This window comes from Ambystoma mexicanum, chromosome 11 (assembly GCF_040938575.1).
Source record: "Ambystoma mexicanum isolate Mex_15411 chromosome 11, UKY_AmexF1_1, whole genome shotgun sequence".
In the NCBI taxonomy this organism is placed as follows: domain Eukaryota; kingdom Metazoa; phylum Chordata; class Amphibia; order Caudata; family Ambystomatidae; genus Ambystoma; species Ambystoma mexicanum.
Genome location: NC_090934.1, coordinates 1,254,425,012 through 1,254,441,385, shown reverse-complemented (window position 1 = coordinate 1,254,441,385; position 16,374 = coordinate 1,254,425,012).

The following is a 16,374-nucleotide window of genomic DNA, read 5'->3' as shown; positions in this document are numbered from 1 at the left end:
CTCTTGAGGTACCTCTCTGTAAGCAAACAACAGGCATGGCAGGAGGAGATCCCATTTCCTCCTTAGGGGTTCTTCCAAAGCCCCTAGCATGCCCTTGAGAGTTTTATTAAATCTCTCAACCAGACCATTGGTCTGGGGGTGGTAAGAGCTGGAGAACTTGTAGGTTACCCCGCACTCTTTCCACATGGTTTTCATGTAACTAGACATGAAGTTGGATCCTCTGTCAGAGACAACCTCCTTGGGGAATCCAACATGGGTGAAAATGCCCAGGAGAGCCCTGGCAACCACCTTGGCAGTAACAGTCCAAAGGGGTATTGCCTCAGGGTACCTGGTGGCATGACCTACCAAGACCAGGATGAACCGATGTCCACCTGAAGTGGGAGGGTCAAGGGGACCGACGATGTCGATGCCCACCCTCTCAAATGGTGTGCCAACCACTGGCAATGGCTGCAGTGGGGCAATGACACTGCCTCCAGTCTTGCCAGGCAACTGACAAGTTGGGCAGGTCCTGCAGTGGTACTCCACCTCTACTCCCATCCGTGGCCAGTAGAAATGGGCAGAGAGCCTCTTCTTAGTCTTCTTGGTCCCAAGATGACCAGCCAAGGGCACCTCATGCGCCAACTGCAGTAGGAAGGGTCTGTAAACCTGGGGTACCACCAACCTCTTGAGGGCACCAGGTTCAGGCTTAGTGGGCTCACTAACAAGGAGCTCACCCTCCCAATAAATACGGAACGTCCTAGGCACCTCTCCTTGTGCCTGGGACAGGGCCTGTTTCCTCAGTCCCTTGAGAGAGTGGCACTCTCTCTGTCCTTTACAGAAGTCTGCCCGGGAGGGTCCCCCTTCAGCTAACAAGCATTGAAGGTCGGGAGGATCCTCCGGGTTGAGAACCTCTCCCACAGGAGAGTCTTCTGTCTCTTCTCCCACAGGAGTTGAGTTTGGGTTTTCCACTGGACCCAGCCCGTCCGGAGCATGGATCCCAATGGGTGCTGTCGGAAAAGCAGGAAGAGAAGGTGTTCCCTCCACAGAGGTGGCCTTCTTGGTCTTCCTTCTTCTTGCCTTAGGCCTCGCCTTTGGCTCGGGTACCTGACTCACAGCCAGACCCTGTGTCACCTGTGACCTAGTGACTGCAGCAGCAGTCATGGGAAGACCATCCGAGATCAACCCCAACTCTACTAGATCATTTCCTAACAGAATCTTAGCAGGGACATTGTCCTGAACCAGGACAGGAAGCTTTGCTGTCTTGTCTCCAATCATGAGTGTGACTAAGGCTACAGGCGATAATTTGGGAGGCCCACCAGCTAACCTGGTGGTTCTCAGAGGAGCACCTACATAGTCCTCTGGCTTGAGCAGGGTCCTGTCCACCACTGTCATGCTTGCCCCAGTGTCTCTCAAACCAGTAGAAGTCTGGCCATTCAAGAGGACACTTCTCAAAAACCTACGGGTGTTCTGTGGGATAGTCGCCAGTACTTCTGCATACTGGTCCCAGGCCCCAAGGGACACTAAGGAAATCTCTACCGGAGCACCAAATGTGATCCCGGTAGAGGAGGGGAGGACAGTGGCCTCCACCTCAGACACGGGGTAAGGGTAGGTCAGGCTGACAGCCTGGACTCCAAGTGCCTTATCTTTACACTTGGAGTCACCCCTTTTGTGATCCAGAGCCCCACAGTCCCAACAAGCGCCAGGAGTGCGGGGTACGGTACTGGAACCACTGGGAGCCTGCTTTGCAGCAGGTGGACCACTACTCTTATTCCCACCCACAGATGACTTATCCCCACTAGATTTTTGGGTCTTGGGAGAGGAAGGTTTAGGTTTACCCGACTGTGACTGCTTGTGGGATTCCTCAGCTTTCTGAGAGGCCCCCTTTTCTTTGTCCTTGTCCTTCCCACTGGAGTCCTTAGGGGACACCCGGTGGGAGACCCACTTGTCAGCCAACCTAGCCAGCTTAAAGGGGTCCAAAATGTTCTGGTCAGCCACATACTGACGCAGCTCTGGTGAACAGGCTTCAGAAAAATGCTCAAAAAACAAGAGTTGGGACAATTCAACAAAAGTCTTAACCTTGTATCCATCGATCCACCCCATCATGTTCATGTGCGCAGCACTCACCCAGTCAACCCAAGACACATTCTCTCTTTTCTTAAAATCCCTGAACCTTCTAAGGTATTGGGTAGGTGTCTTGCCAAACTTGGCAATCAAAGCAGACTCCATACACTCATACTGACCCCTTTCTTCCACACTCAGCTTCAGAATACAGTCATATCCAGTTTGAGGCACTCTGCTTAACAAACACTTAGCCCAATCTCTTTTATCAACATCATGAATCGCACAAGCCATTTCAAACGCTTCAATCCATTGGAGGATATCGGAACCCTCCACAAATACACCAACCAAATCTTTCATAAACTTGGTGGCTGGGGACCTGACACTCTCACTGGTTTTAGCTGAAGTCTCCACTCTAGCTTTCTCTAGCTGGATTCTCTGACATTCAGTGTCCTGGCTCTTGAGTTCAAGGTCCTTATTTCTGAGTTCAAGATCCCTATTCTTGAGCTCCACTTGTTGAGCCAACTCCTCTTTCTTAAATTCAGCATCTATTTCCAACTTGCGGTATTCAAAGGCCAATTTCATCCTTAATAACTCAAGCTCCAAGGAATTGCTGGGGTTTGGAACAGAGGCAGCCGGAATGGTGGCATTCCCAGAAACAGATTCAGCAGAAACCCCAGGGGCAGAGTCCTCATTGGTTGCAAACCCCCCCTCATCAAGAGTTTCACCATCAGTCTGGTAGTCCACCAGGGCAGCTATCAGCTCAGCCCTAGACTTATCCACAAAGTCTAACTCCCTGGCTTCACAAGCACTCTGGAGAGCCTCCAAGCTCATCCGAGTCAATTTGCCATTTGCAATAGACTCCATTGTTTGTAATGCAGTTATCTTGTACACAACTAAACCTTAATTTAATAAAGTGCAGATATTTTGTAAGTGGCACGGTTATACACTGATTCTTAAAGCCATATGCATCCCACCGCTGCCACCAGCTGTAAAGACTGGTAGGGGGTGTCTGTACTTCTGCTCTCTATATGGTAGAAGAGAGGCACAGAAGACCCCAGCCAAGATTCTCTATTACGGTAGCAATGGACGAGCAATCAAGGCCTAGCTTCTCAGGAGGTGATGCAGGCTGGTTCTTAAGTACAGTGTAGTCCCCAAGCCCCCACAAAGGAATGTCCACACACTGTATTGGTTAGAACACAGTCTTTATATAATCAATATTCAAGGTTATGTACACTTATCATAATAACTCACTTTGTACTTAGGAAAATCAACAATGGCAAATATATACAATTCTAAAGTGGTACCACCCTTTGTATTAGATCTCATTAAAGTGCATCAACAATACTGTAACAATGTCACACAGATCAATAGAGTGAAACCAGCAATAGAGAGAGGAGAGAAAATAAGATGGTTGAGCAATAGGCAGAATACTGGCCCCTATCACTAGACACAGTTCTGTGTGGAGATCCCCCCACCTGGGCAACCTGTAAAATAAAGATATAGCACAAGCCCAGTCCATATATTGTTCTGCAAGTCTTATTCCCTCCTATAATGTTTTTACCCCCCAATGTACCTGGTGGAGTCAAGTTCTTCGAAGAGGCGTCGACAGATCCTTCTTGAGCGACCCCCTTTCAAGCAGGAGTCACGGATCGTCGAGAGGCGTCGAGAAGCGTCGAGGAACTCGGCGTTCGGCGGCGGGGAATCGACGGCCCTTCTTGAATGCCTTCCCTTTCAAGCGGGAGACACGGGGCGTCGAACGTCTGTCGAGGAACTCGGCGTTCGGCGTCGGGGAATCGACGGCCCTTCTTGAATGCCTTCCCTTTCAAGCGGGAGACACGGGGCGTCGAACGTCCGACAACCAACAGGGTAGAACGGCGTCGATGAGGCGGCAGCTTCGTCCGAGCGGGCTCGTCGGCGTCGGAGCGTTGGCGTCCTGCCAGGCAGAGGCGTGCGGGGCACCTCGGTGACAATAGTTCTGGACCGCAAAGATTGTGGAGACGGAGGCCCAGCAAGGGCGTCGAGTCGTTCGAGTCTTTGTGGTCTTCGGGTGGCGGGAAACCCACCGGCAGGTTTCTCCTCGGCGCGTTTGTCGTCCTCGACTTTCTCCGGCAGGATAAAGCGGTCGACGGTGCGGACGAGGGAGTCCTTCGATTCGAATGTTCATAGGCAAAGGAGCGGGCGGCTCCGGTCGTCGGCGGCACAGCGTCAAGTGGTCCCCACGGCTGGGCAACACAACTTCGACGGGCCTCCAGCGGTTACACAAACCTGCGAACCCTGGTCGACGGCAATGAACTTCGACGGCGGCGATGTCCGGGTGCTTCACTTCGATCTCCTCGGCGGTCCCGTCTCGGGTCGGCAGCCTTTCGAGGGTCTGTCTTCCAGGGCGCTTCGGCGAAGATGGAGCGGTGCTCGATGGTCCCTCGGAGCACGGGAAGAGGGCGCCTTACCGGGTCCTCTCTCGGGTCAGTCTTCGACGATTTCGGCAGCCTTCGGATCGGTCGAAGCAAATGCAGCAGCAAGTCTTCTTCTTCCAGCTGGGCGTCGAGGATCAGCAGTTCCAGTTACTCTTAGAGTGGAGACTCAGCTCCAGAACGCTTCTGAACAATTACCAGTGGTGAGAGGTCCCCAGATATACTATTCTGTCTCTTATCCACACTGCTGGCACACACTCAGCAGCCAATCATACAGCAGGGCATTCATGCAGTCAGTCAGCCAATCAGGCACACACTGCATTCAGGCCACACTCCTCCCTTTCAGACACTCACAACAAGGAATGTGGATTGGGACAAGTACCCAGCCATTCAACACTACACACTGCATTCAGGCCAGTTTCGGACAGGGCTGTCTCAGTCTTTGTCTCTCATGCCAGAAACCAGACAACCACAACAAGGAGTGTATATTGGTCACACACTCCATTCACCCAGGTCCCGCCCACAGGAGGTACCCACAACATACAGTCACTGGGAAGGCTCCAGTCAGTCTAGCTGGGCCTTCACAACAACACCATATATGGAACTTCCACCCAACAGCCAGTCAGGGGGAAGTGACAGAGTCAGGGCTTCCCAGGACTTTGGGAAAACAAGGTAACAGGCAATAGAAAGCAAGAGGCCACTGGGGCCATCTTGTTTCCTATCAGGAATCAACTGATCCCAATGGCAGGGCCTGGGTATCCCAAAATGGAGGACACCCAGAGCACCTGTCAAATTCAGCATGGAGCTGTTACCAGCCCATACCCTGCTCTGTGGGCCACCCACAGGTGCCCAAAAACATACACTAGAGGTACAGGGTTGTACCCCTACCCATGGGTGCCATAAGGGTATCCCATGGGTCTGTTCACCAAACCAAAAGCGAGAGCTGCACTGCCAGGAGTCCCACATGGACTCCTGGGCAGAAAACATGACAGAACACACGATAAAAAGCAGTAAAGGACAAGGATTCAGAGGCCCTGTCCCTCTGATGCATTTCCAGCATCACACAGACCCAAGCCATTGTCAAGGTGGCTCCTGACCATTTTGGAGATTGTATGTGTATGTAATCATTACAGATATTAACGCCCAAAGAGAGAAATGGATCAGACACAGCAGTTGATGGCAGCATTACGGTCTCTTACAGCAGAAGTACAGTCTTTAAAACAGGAAAACGCTGCCCTCCGTCAGCACATGGTCCGCTCACCACAGAGTCGAATTACCCCCCGGACCACCTCCATGCGGTAGGTTTGATGGTAATCCGCACAAACTGAAAGAATTGATCGAATCCTGCACTATACAATTCACATTCAAGGCCGCATTTATTCCTACAGACCATGATTGGTCGGCCATATAATTACCATTTAACAGGACCCGCGCTCGCCTGGGCCACTCCTCTGGTGGCCTCTAACAACCCCCTCATTCACTCATATCGTGCATTTGTAATTAGTTTGAAAACAATGTTCGGTAGGCAGGAGATCACTGTGGCCTCACAAGACCGCTTATTGGATCTAAAACAGGGTACACAATATTTACTTTCTTACTTTCCGACTTTAAAACAGATGGCATCCGATAACTCATGGCCGGATGATGCCTTGGTAACCCTCTTCCATAGAGGACTTACAGAGGAATTAAAGGACAAGGCGTTCCGTGTACCTCGTCCCCCAAATCTGGTAGAAATGATTGCCTTAACAATGCAATTAGATTATCGCCTTTGTGAACGATTAGTAGAAAGAAGAAGACACCGGAACACTTGCCTTTCCTTTGATTCTACTCCTCTGACCAATAGACCCCCATCTTCGGGGAGAACGGTTCCCCCTGAAGAACCTATGCAATTGGGTACCGCCCGGGGACCTTTGACTCCCGAGGAACGAACACAGAGAAGGTCCTTGGGTTTATGAATGTATTGTGGTGACAACGGTCATCTCTTATGCGATTGCCCGCTTGCCCATCCCAGGAGATCGGGAAACGCTAATGTCCGAAAATAAGAGGAACCACAGTCCGGAGTCATGATAATGGTTCCCCAGTCTTTAACATTCCTCATGCCCCCTACAAACATGTAGAACCAGTTATGGTGGTGCTTCTTATGTCCTTTGCGTGGGGTAATATGGAAGTCACGCAGGTGCCAGCTCTGGTAGACAGTGGAGCAGCGGGCAACTTTAGTGTCGACCAATGGGCCGCACTACACAGGGTTCCTCGTTCCCCTAAGGCTATTGCTATTCCAGTAGAAAGTGTTGATGTAATCCCTTGACTTCGGGTACCATCATAGAACAATTGCAGGTATTGAAGATGACGATGTCTTCCCATGAAGAAGAGGTGGTGTTAGATATAATCAAAACCGTTCATTATCCAGTCATTTTGGGACTTCCCTGGTTGCGGGTTCACAACCCTTACATTAATTGGACCGCAGGCACCTTCTTTTTGGGTTCGGAGCATTGTCTAGCGCACTGTTTAACACATGGGGCTATCGGTTTTCCTCCACCTTTTCCTATGGTTCGAGAGTCCGCCGCATCCACCGTACTGAACCAGATACAAGGAATTCCTGAATCCAACCTTCCTTATCAAGATGTTTTCTCTTTGTCTGAATATTCAGATCTGCCTCTCCATCGCTGACACGACTGTGTGGTAAATCTTATCCCAGATCAGCCATTACCATTCGGGAGGATGTACATTTTGTCGACTAAGGAAAAAGAAGTTCTGCGTGAATACTTGCAAACTAATCTCCATAACGGGTTGATAGCAGAGTATACCTCTCCGGCTTGTGCTTCTTTATTTTTTATTCTGAAGAAGAATACCACGGAACTCCGTCCTTGTATTGATTATCGCAGGATCAACAAGATTATTGTCCCCGACAGGTACACAATGCCCTTCATCCCGGACATCCTTGAAGCCGTGAAACATTCTGTGATCTATACCAAGCAGGGCCTACCATCTCATAAGGATACAGCCGGGAGATGAGTGGAAATACGCCTTTCGGACCCCATTTGGGCATTTTGAATACCGGGTGATGCCCTTCGGCCTATCCAAAGCCTCTGCAGTGTTCCAGCGGTTCATGGACCATGTTTCTGCAGATATACTCCTTCACTACGTAATTGTGTATATTGATGACATTCTGGTTTTTTCCTCCTCACTTAGGGAGCATCCTCGTCATGTACAGGAAGTTCTGAGACGTCTTCAGGAGAATCACCATTTTTTGCAAAATTGAAACGTGCGAGTTAAACAAGTCTACTGTTTCATATTTAGGATACATCCTTTCCACAGATGGCATCTCGATGGATACGGCTAAAGTGTCTGCAGTCTTACAATGGCCAAATCCCACCTCAGTCAAGGACATTCAGCGTTTTTCAGGATTCACATTTTCTTTACAGGCGATTCATTCCTGCCTTTTCCAACATCATTCATCCCCTCATCTAGTTACTTAAGAAAGGTGTTCCTTTGTTGTTGAAAGAAGGGGCTCAGTCTGTGTTTGATACTCTAAAAGCTGCCTTTACTTCAGCTCCTATTTTGCTCTCTCCAGACCAAAACAGGAAGTTTATAGTAGAATCTGATGCCTCGCAGGATGCGTTGGGTGCCGTCCTTTTGCAAAAGAACCCCCAGGGGATTGAAGGACCATTTGCCTATGTGTCAAAAACCCTCTCTCCAGCAGAACTGAACTACACTGTTCTGGAAAAAAGAACTATTGGCCATTAAGAGGGCCTTTGAAGAGTGGAAGCACCTACTCCTAGGGGCCTTACATCCCGTGGAAGTCTGCACCGACCACCCCAATCTAAAAGCCCTACAATATTCCCAAACGTGGAACAGTCGCCAAGCACGTTGGGCTAATTTTTTCCCCATTTAATATAGAATTCAATTTTATTCCCGGTCGCACCAATTTATGTGCAGATGCATTGTCCAGGAAAGAATCCAATCCATTTTGACAGTTCCATTCTGAACCCATCTTCTCAAAGGCTCTGTTTGTTCACCAGATCCGAAACTTTCTACAGAAAGTCGCAACTTAGAACACGGTTTTTGTGCATCAAACCCCCAGTTGCCTAACAATCATTCCCTGATTTTGGACAAGGGTTGTCTTTATCATGGTCCGAAGATCTTTTTACCTTCTTTGAATACTCGAAAGGAGGCCCTGCAATGGTGCCATGATACCCCCGTGGGAGGGCACGGAGGGGTTTCAAATACTACAGAAATGCTTCAGAGTTATTTTTGGTGGCCTACTCTCCTGCAAGATGTTAAGGACTATCTATCCTCCTGCACCATCTGCATGCAGACTAAGACCCCGCGTCGCCCCCCGTTTGGGGAACTGGTACGCATGTCCCTTCCTGACACGCCCTGGCAGATCATCACAACCAACTTTATTGTGGATCTTTAGGTTTCCCAGGGTTGTGATACCATTATAGTAACCATCAATACTCTCACCAAACTGGCTGTTTTTGTTCCTCTGCATGGGGTTCCTACAGCCGCCAGGATGGCACGACTATTTATTGAGCACATTTTCTCCTGACATGGACTCCCGTAGAAGTTTATTTCTGATCTGGGACCTCAGTACAAATATCGATGCTGGAAACACATTTGCTCCATCCTATAGATTGAACGTGCTCTCAGTTCTGGCTTTAATCCCCAGACAAACTGCCAGACTGATAGGCTCAACCAGACAGTGGAGGGGTACCTCCGATGTTACATCTCTGCAGCACAGGATAACTGGACAGATCTTCTGCCTTTATCAGAATTCACGTATAACAATTCTATGCATTCCTCCCTCAAGACAAGCCCTTTCTTCTGTTTGTATGGATATCCTCCTACATGTTTTCCGACTGGCAGGTCAGCCTCCACGCTCATTCCCAACCTGGATGTCCTAGTTGACAATTTACAGCATGGTCACAAGACAGCTCAGGCAGCTCTGCAGTTGGGTCAGGATCGCATCACGATTCAATCAGACCGCTCGCCCATGCCTGTGATCAATGTGGGCGATCAGGTGTGGCTTGCCTCTCGGTTCTTGCCACGCCATCTGGTTCCTTCCAAACTGTCACCTAAGTTCTTTGGTCCCGTTCGTGTTTTGGACCATCGGGGCTGTGCAGCTTTTCTTCTGCAGTTGCCTCTTTCCTGGTCTCGGATTCAACCGGCCTTTCACATCTCCCAGCTGAAGCCTACTCTTCTGGATCGCTTTGCTTGTGGGACCTGTTCTCATCCCCCTCCTGTGTCCTCTGTGTCAGGTCCAGAGTTTGAGGTCGCAGGCATCTGTGACTCTAGGTACCGAAGGGGTCTCTTCAGTACTTGATCCATTGGAAAGGTTATTCGCCAGCTGACCGGTCTTGGGAGCCCACATCTGCAGTTCATGCCCCCTGGCTGATTCGCCACTTTCATCTTTTTCACCCGAGTAAGCCTGGGGGGTCCCCTCTTCGGAGCGGGTATACTGTCATGCGGAACAGTTTCCGCTGGAATGTATGACATCGCTGGAAACAGGTCAGCCTGGTGGTGTCGATCCCTCCCAAGATGGCGCATTATGGTGTACACAGCAGTGCAGGCTTTCGGCTGTTTTGTCGTCCCTTGGCTCCGCCCCCCGGCCACAGGACTACTTTCAGTAAACGCTCTGTAAATTCACTACCTTTGTTCATGCATTTCTGATTTCCTTCTGCCTCGCTTACCTTTTCTTACATATCCTTCTCTCCTTCAGAGGTTCCTCGCACACGCCGCAGCACATCCACTTCAAGCAAACAAAGCTCCATTTTCGTCTGCTTCCGGGTAGGAAAGCATTGTCGGTTGCCTTAGCAGCATTAGGTTAGTTCTGTATCGAAACTAACAATCTCTTTCCTTTAGCCGACCTGCAGGTTACGGCAGGGAAATTCACTGCCATAGTCTTGGAAATCGTAGCTTTTCCTCTTTGGTTGCTGGTGCGCTAGTTTTCCTCTTTCGGCTTTCTGCCGTTTTTCCCCGCTCACTTTCCCGTTACCTTTTCTTTGCCTCTCTCCTCTCGCCGCTTGATCGCAGCTCTGTGCCCGATCTCCGCCTTCCCTCAGCTTCTCTGTCTCTTCCGCAACCTTGACGTTTTCTTTTTCTCTCCGGTTGCTGCTTACTCTCTCTTCTCCCCTTGTGTTGAGGCGCTGACCTGCCCTCCAGCTCTTTTCTCTTCCGCTGGGGAACCTTACCTTTCTGCTGGTCCTCGCGGCCCTCATGGTAAGTTCCTTACGCTGCCACTGCGGCTGCATGGACCCACTCTCCCTCTCTCCTATGCATACTCTGGTGTTTCAGCGGAACTTTGCCTGTTCACCCTGTGGAGTGTCTGTAGTAGACTCACCTGTGAATCCAAATGCCTAGGACCCTTCGGCATTCATTATCCTGCTGGAATCTTGCACTGGAACCTTTCCTGGGACCTGGATCTTTATCCACGTGGGTTTGTTTATGCCTAAGGAGGGTTTTCCCCCCGACTCAGGATATCCCGGAAGCAAGGTCAGAGGCCTGCCAGTATTACTTCAGGACACTGTCCTGCGCCAATTGGTCACAGACAGATAACATAACCCCACAGATCTTCCCCCCCATGGCCCTGGCATCCAGGTAGTTTGACGGATCGCCGAAGAAAGTAAAAGAATTCATCGAAGCCTGCATGGTTCACTTCATCTTTAGAGCAGGTACCTATGCCTCGGAACATGCCAGAGTCAGCTATATGATTTCCAACATGGATGGAAATGCCCTCACCTGGGCAACTCCGCTGGTAACAAACACATCCCCGTCCTCCATGATTATGGGGCTTTCCTCACACTACTCAAGCAGCCTTTTGAATGGCCGGAGATTACCTTTGTGGCTCTGGAACAACTGATGGACGTACGCCAAAGGAATTCAGACCTACTCCAGAACATTACTACTTTCAAACAACTTGCCTCCGACACCGGGTGGCCTGAGCATGCACAATATGCTATATTTCGACACGGATTGAAGGAAGGAATAAAGGACGAGCTTGCCAGAACACCAAATCCACCCTCCTTCCCAGACCTGTTGTCGGCAGTCCTTCTGATCAACAACCGCCTCTCTGAACGCCGGTCTGAACGGAGGAAGAGAAGAAGCGGCTCCAGCTCTCAGGACCATTACGTTCCTGCTTCACCTCCAACCATCTCACGCCAAGTAAGAGACAAAGCTATGCAAATAGGTGCCGCCCGAGCTCCTCTGACTCCAGAGGAACGGAAGCGTAGGCGAGACAAAGGGTTATGTATGTAGTTTAGTTTAGTTTAGTTTATTACTTGTATAGCGCACCTAACCCAAGGGTAACTGGGCGCATGTACTTGGATACATAGTAAGTTACATGATACATTACAGTTGAAAACATATTTACACAGTTGCAGAATTGCATGATACACAAATGATAAACATTTTACATGTTTACAGAGTTACAGAGTCATAACAATATGTATAGAGTAATTTACAGACAGGTGAAGTTAGGCATGTTATAATTGACATTAGCAAGAGAGATTGCAGACATTTATGGTACTTGTCGGTCAGCGGTTGCTGGTATGTAGTCGCACACAGTGTGGAGTTCCACAATGTAGAGTGTAAGGTTAGTCTAGTGTGTTAGTTAGCTTCTGAAAGGAGCCAAGATTTGGTCTTGGCTCTGAAGGTCCAGAAGGAAGTTTCAGATCTGATGGCAGGCGGGAGTGAGTTCCAGCACTTGGCGGCGAGCACTGGGAAGCTGTATCCACCAGCTGTTTTTAGGTTATAGTTAGGGATTGAGAGTAGGTTCAGGTACCTGGATCTGGTGGGTCTGTCTGAATGAGTTCTGGAGGATTTGTTTGTGAGGTATTTCGGTGCTGTGTTCGAAAGGCATTTGTGCTTGATGACTAGGGATCGTAGTATTATTCTATCGCGTATGGGTAGCCACAGTGCATCCTTCCTGAAGGAGGGGATGTTGCTGGCTCGTGGAATATTTAAAGTTGAACTTAAGGCATTGTTTTGTAGGACTTGGAGTTTGTTTTAGTTCCGTGTGGAGGAGCCAAGGAATAAGGTGTTACAATAGTGAAATGAAGAGAGGATCAGTGCTCTGGCTAGTGTTAAGCGGCTGTTGGTGGATAAGTAGGGTTTGCAGGCATTTATAAGTTTGTTGGTGTAGGCTGCAGTGGAGGCTGTGCTGTTAACTTGTTTTTTAAGGGATAAGGTGGAGTCCAGGTAGACCCCAAGAGTTTTTACTTCACTGGAAACTTTTATGGTGTTTCCTTCAATGATGAAGGCAGAGTAGCATTTGTCTGGTTGGTTAAGTCGGGCTTGGGAGCCGATGATTAGAAGTTCAGTCTTGTCATCGTTTAAACAGAGACTGTGGGTAGTCATCCAGGCTTGGATCTCTAAGTAGATGTTATTGATCATTTTGGTGTCATGTGTATAGCACCCTGTGAGCGTAATGATGATCTGGGTATCGTCCGCATAATTAGTAGGTGACACCCAGATTATCAAGACGGTAAAATAGATGCTTTGTAAATATATTGTAGAGTGTGGGGGAGACGCACGATCCTTGCAGAACACCACAGTTGATGTGGTCTGGTGGAGCCGATGCTAGGGGTGAGAAGAAATGTATGCAAGAATAGTCACACAGCGCCAATTGTGAAACATAGACTTGTGCTTCTGATGCACAAATTAAATTTATTGTCATAGAGCTGATCAGTACAGCCTAACACGTTTTTCGAGATTAGACTTGCTCTTCCTCAGAGGCTGTTTATAACATGAAATAATAAAATGTTGTCAGTGCAAGATACAGTTTAGTGCCAAAAAATGTTTTGTTATTGACATCCAAACACCCATCCAAATGGGACAAGCCACATAAAACATGTCCATTACAAAATAATACAGAATATAAGAAAACATTTGAGATGTTGTTGTGTCTTGACTGTCGTGTAGAACGAGGATACCTCCGTCCACAAGTGCCGCACAGGGAGACTACAAATGTCACTCCCTGTACAGCCCTTGAGGCCACAGGTGGGAGATGATTTTACGGAGCCACGGACTTCTGGGAACCCCTGGGCCACTGCAAATAAACACTGGTTAAGTAACTAGCCACAACAATAATCACAAACCAAACAATCAAGAAAGGAACGGTCTTACCAATGGCTGATAGATGCGGTTCAGTTGAACCTAGTGAGGGGTTCTGGGACCCACCAGTGTCTTGCCTCCGATGCAGGTTGTTCCTCCCGAGAAGGGAGATGAAGTCCTCGAAGGCACCGGGTCCCACCTGTTGATGGAGTCCACCAAGAAGTCCAGAAAAAGCAAAACCAAGAGGAGTATAAGAATGGAAGACCAAAGACAGTCCGTGATTCGTAACCAGAGTTCCAATATCCAAGAGCCAGAACACAGGGCAATCCAAAAAACAGTCCATGAAACAATCCAAGGTCGAATTCCAAGTGAGCCAAAACAAGATCAACGTAGCGCCAAACAGTAGTCACGAGAACAGCTGTGAAGCACTGAACACTCGTATCCGAGCGTTTAAGTAGCAGCGCTATGTTTGTCTTCCGGTCACGTGGTCCGCACCCGCATCACGTGATCGTGTTGTTGTTACACATGAGCGGGAGATGTAGGCCACGTGACGCGGAAGCAGGAAACGAGGACGATCCTGCAGCTGCCATGGAATACGCCAATGGAGCGGGCGTCCGCGGCGGTGGGCTGGCCGTTGGCGCTGCCGCCCTGGAACAGGGGAGGAAGGCAGCGGTGGGTCCCGGATCCGAGCCTGCGGATGGGGCATAGTGGAGGTATGGGGTCTGGGGCTTTGTGGGGTGACATTGGGAACAACGGGCACTCCTAGGGACGTGACAGATGTGGCAAGAGCATAGATCATTATGGAATTCACTAGAACAGTGAAAAAAATATATTAGTAAGAACGTCATACATACCCAGTCAGATATTGGGAATGGAAATTAAAGGCGAAGATGAAAAATTGAGGGTAAGGGGGCAAAAAACATTAGAGAACAATTTGTTAGTGAGGCTCATTCCAAAAAGTTATTGCCTAACAAATGCACAGCAAGCCGCCAAAGCGCTCCAGCAGCCCTAATCCCAGAACCAATAGAAATACCTTGTTGCAGCTATGTAAATTCCCAGTTTGTCAATTGTACCCAGTCTGGTAAAATTGCCAGCTGGTGTCCCGTAGGATAAGCAACCAACTAAAATAAAGCATAAAAAGAAATATACATGGTATAACATTGACTGATAATTGGAAAGAAAAAAACAATTACTACGACTCTTGATTGGAGGAGCGAACTCCTAAACATACCTCTGATGCTTCGCATTTGCGGTCAATTACTATTGGACATCACAAGATTTTCTTAACCATCCCATTAAATCCAACATATTAGAGTGAAGTTGTCAATAATCAAGGCTCATGGTTGCAGGCAAAGAGGGGAAAGAAGGAACACAAACAGGTCTCCATTAGCTTAATTAGTCAGTCACCTTCACCTAAAGCATACTAATTCGAAATTGGCAGCCACAATGTTGCGGTTACGAGAACAACTAAGGGACTGTGTTTGACCTCATCAATTCACATTAAGATTCTGAATTCAGAGACCAAACGCTGCACGGGTGTAAGAACGTATATATAGAAAAGTAATCTGGACCGTTTCAACTATGTACGAATGCTAGTTTAAAGCAGCCGCCATCTTGGGTGTGTTGAAACCCATTCCACAATCGGCTGGTGCAATGACCTCACTTGATTCCCATATGGCACCAAAAATGTAGCCATATAGACTCTATTAATATCATTTGGGGCCTCATTACAAGGTTGGCGGTAAGGCAAAAACGATGCTGGTATGTTAATACCGACATCGTTTACCGCTCCAGTGTATTCCGACCCGCAAACCCGGTATAAGCAGAACCCTAAACAACTGTGCCGCTAATAGCGGCATAGGCGCGTACACACGCCCCTTCGGGGAGCAAATACCGGCATGCCGGTGATAGGGGGACATCCCAACCGACGTGGACATGCAAATACCGGCATCGCAAAGCCGGTAATCAAGGGCTGTACGATGCCAGCCATACAGGCATCGCGGACCACCCTCAAACAGCAATCATGATACACGGCAGCTGCCACAGGTGCACACAATCCCCACAGGTGGAGTCAATGGAGGCTGGGCCAGTATAAAATGAGCACACCCACACACCACACCCCCTTCCAACATCAAAATGCTACCACTAGCTGTTGCAATCATGGCGCTGCAGGACATGCCCATACTGCTACAACTACAGAAACAGCCTCATAAAGCATACTAATTCGAAATTGGCAGCCGCAATGTTGCGGTTACGAGAACAACTAAGGGACTGTGTTTGACCTCATCAATTCACATTAAGATTCTGAATTCAGAGACCAAACGCTGCACGGGTGTAAGAACGTATATATAGAAAAGTAATCTGGACCGTTTCAACTATGTACGAATGCTAGTTTAAAGCAGCCGCCATCTTGGGTGTGTTGAAACCCAGTCCACAATCGGCTGGTGCAATGACCTCACTTGATTCCCATATGGCACCAAAAAGGTAGCCATATAGACTCTATTAATATCATTTGGGGCCTCATTACAAGGTTGGCGGTAAGGCAAAAACGATGCTGGTATGTTAATACCGACATCGTTTACCGCTCCAGTGTATTCCGACCCGCAAACCCGGTATAAGCAGTACGCTAAACAATTGTGCCGCTAATAGCGGCATAGGCGCTTACACACGCCCCTTCGGGGAGCAAATACCGGCATGCCGGTGATAGGGGGACATCCCAACCCACGTGGACATGCAAATACCGGCATCGCAAAGCCGGTAATCAAGGGCTGTACGATGCCAGCCATACAGGCATCGCGGACCACCCTCAAACAGCAATCAGGATACACGGCAGCTGCCACAGGTGCACACAATCCCCACAGGTGGAGTCAAT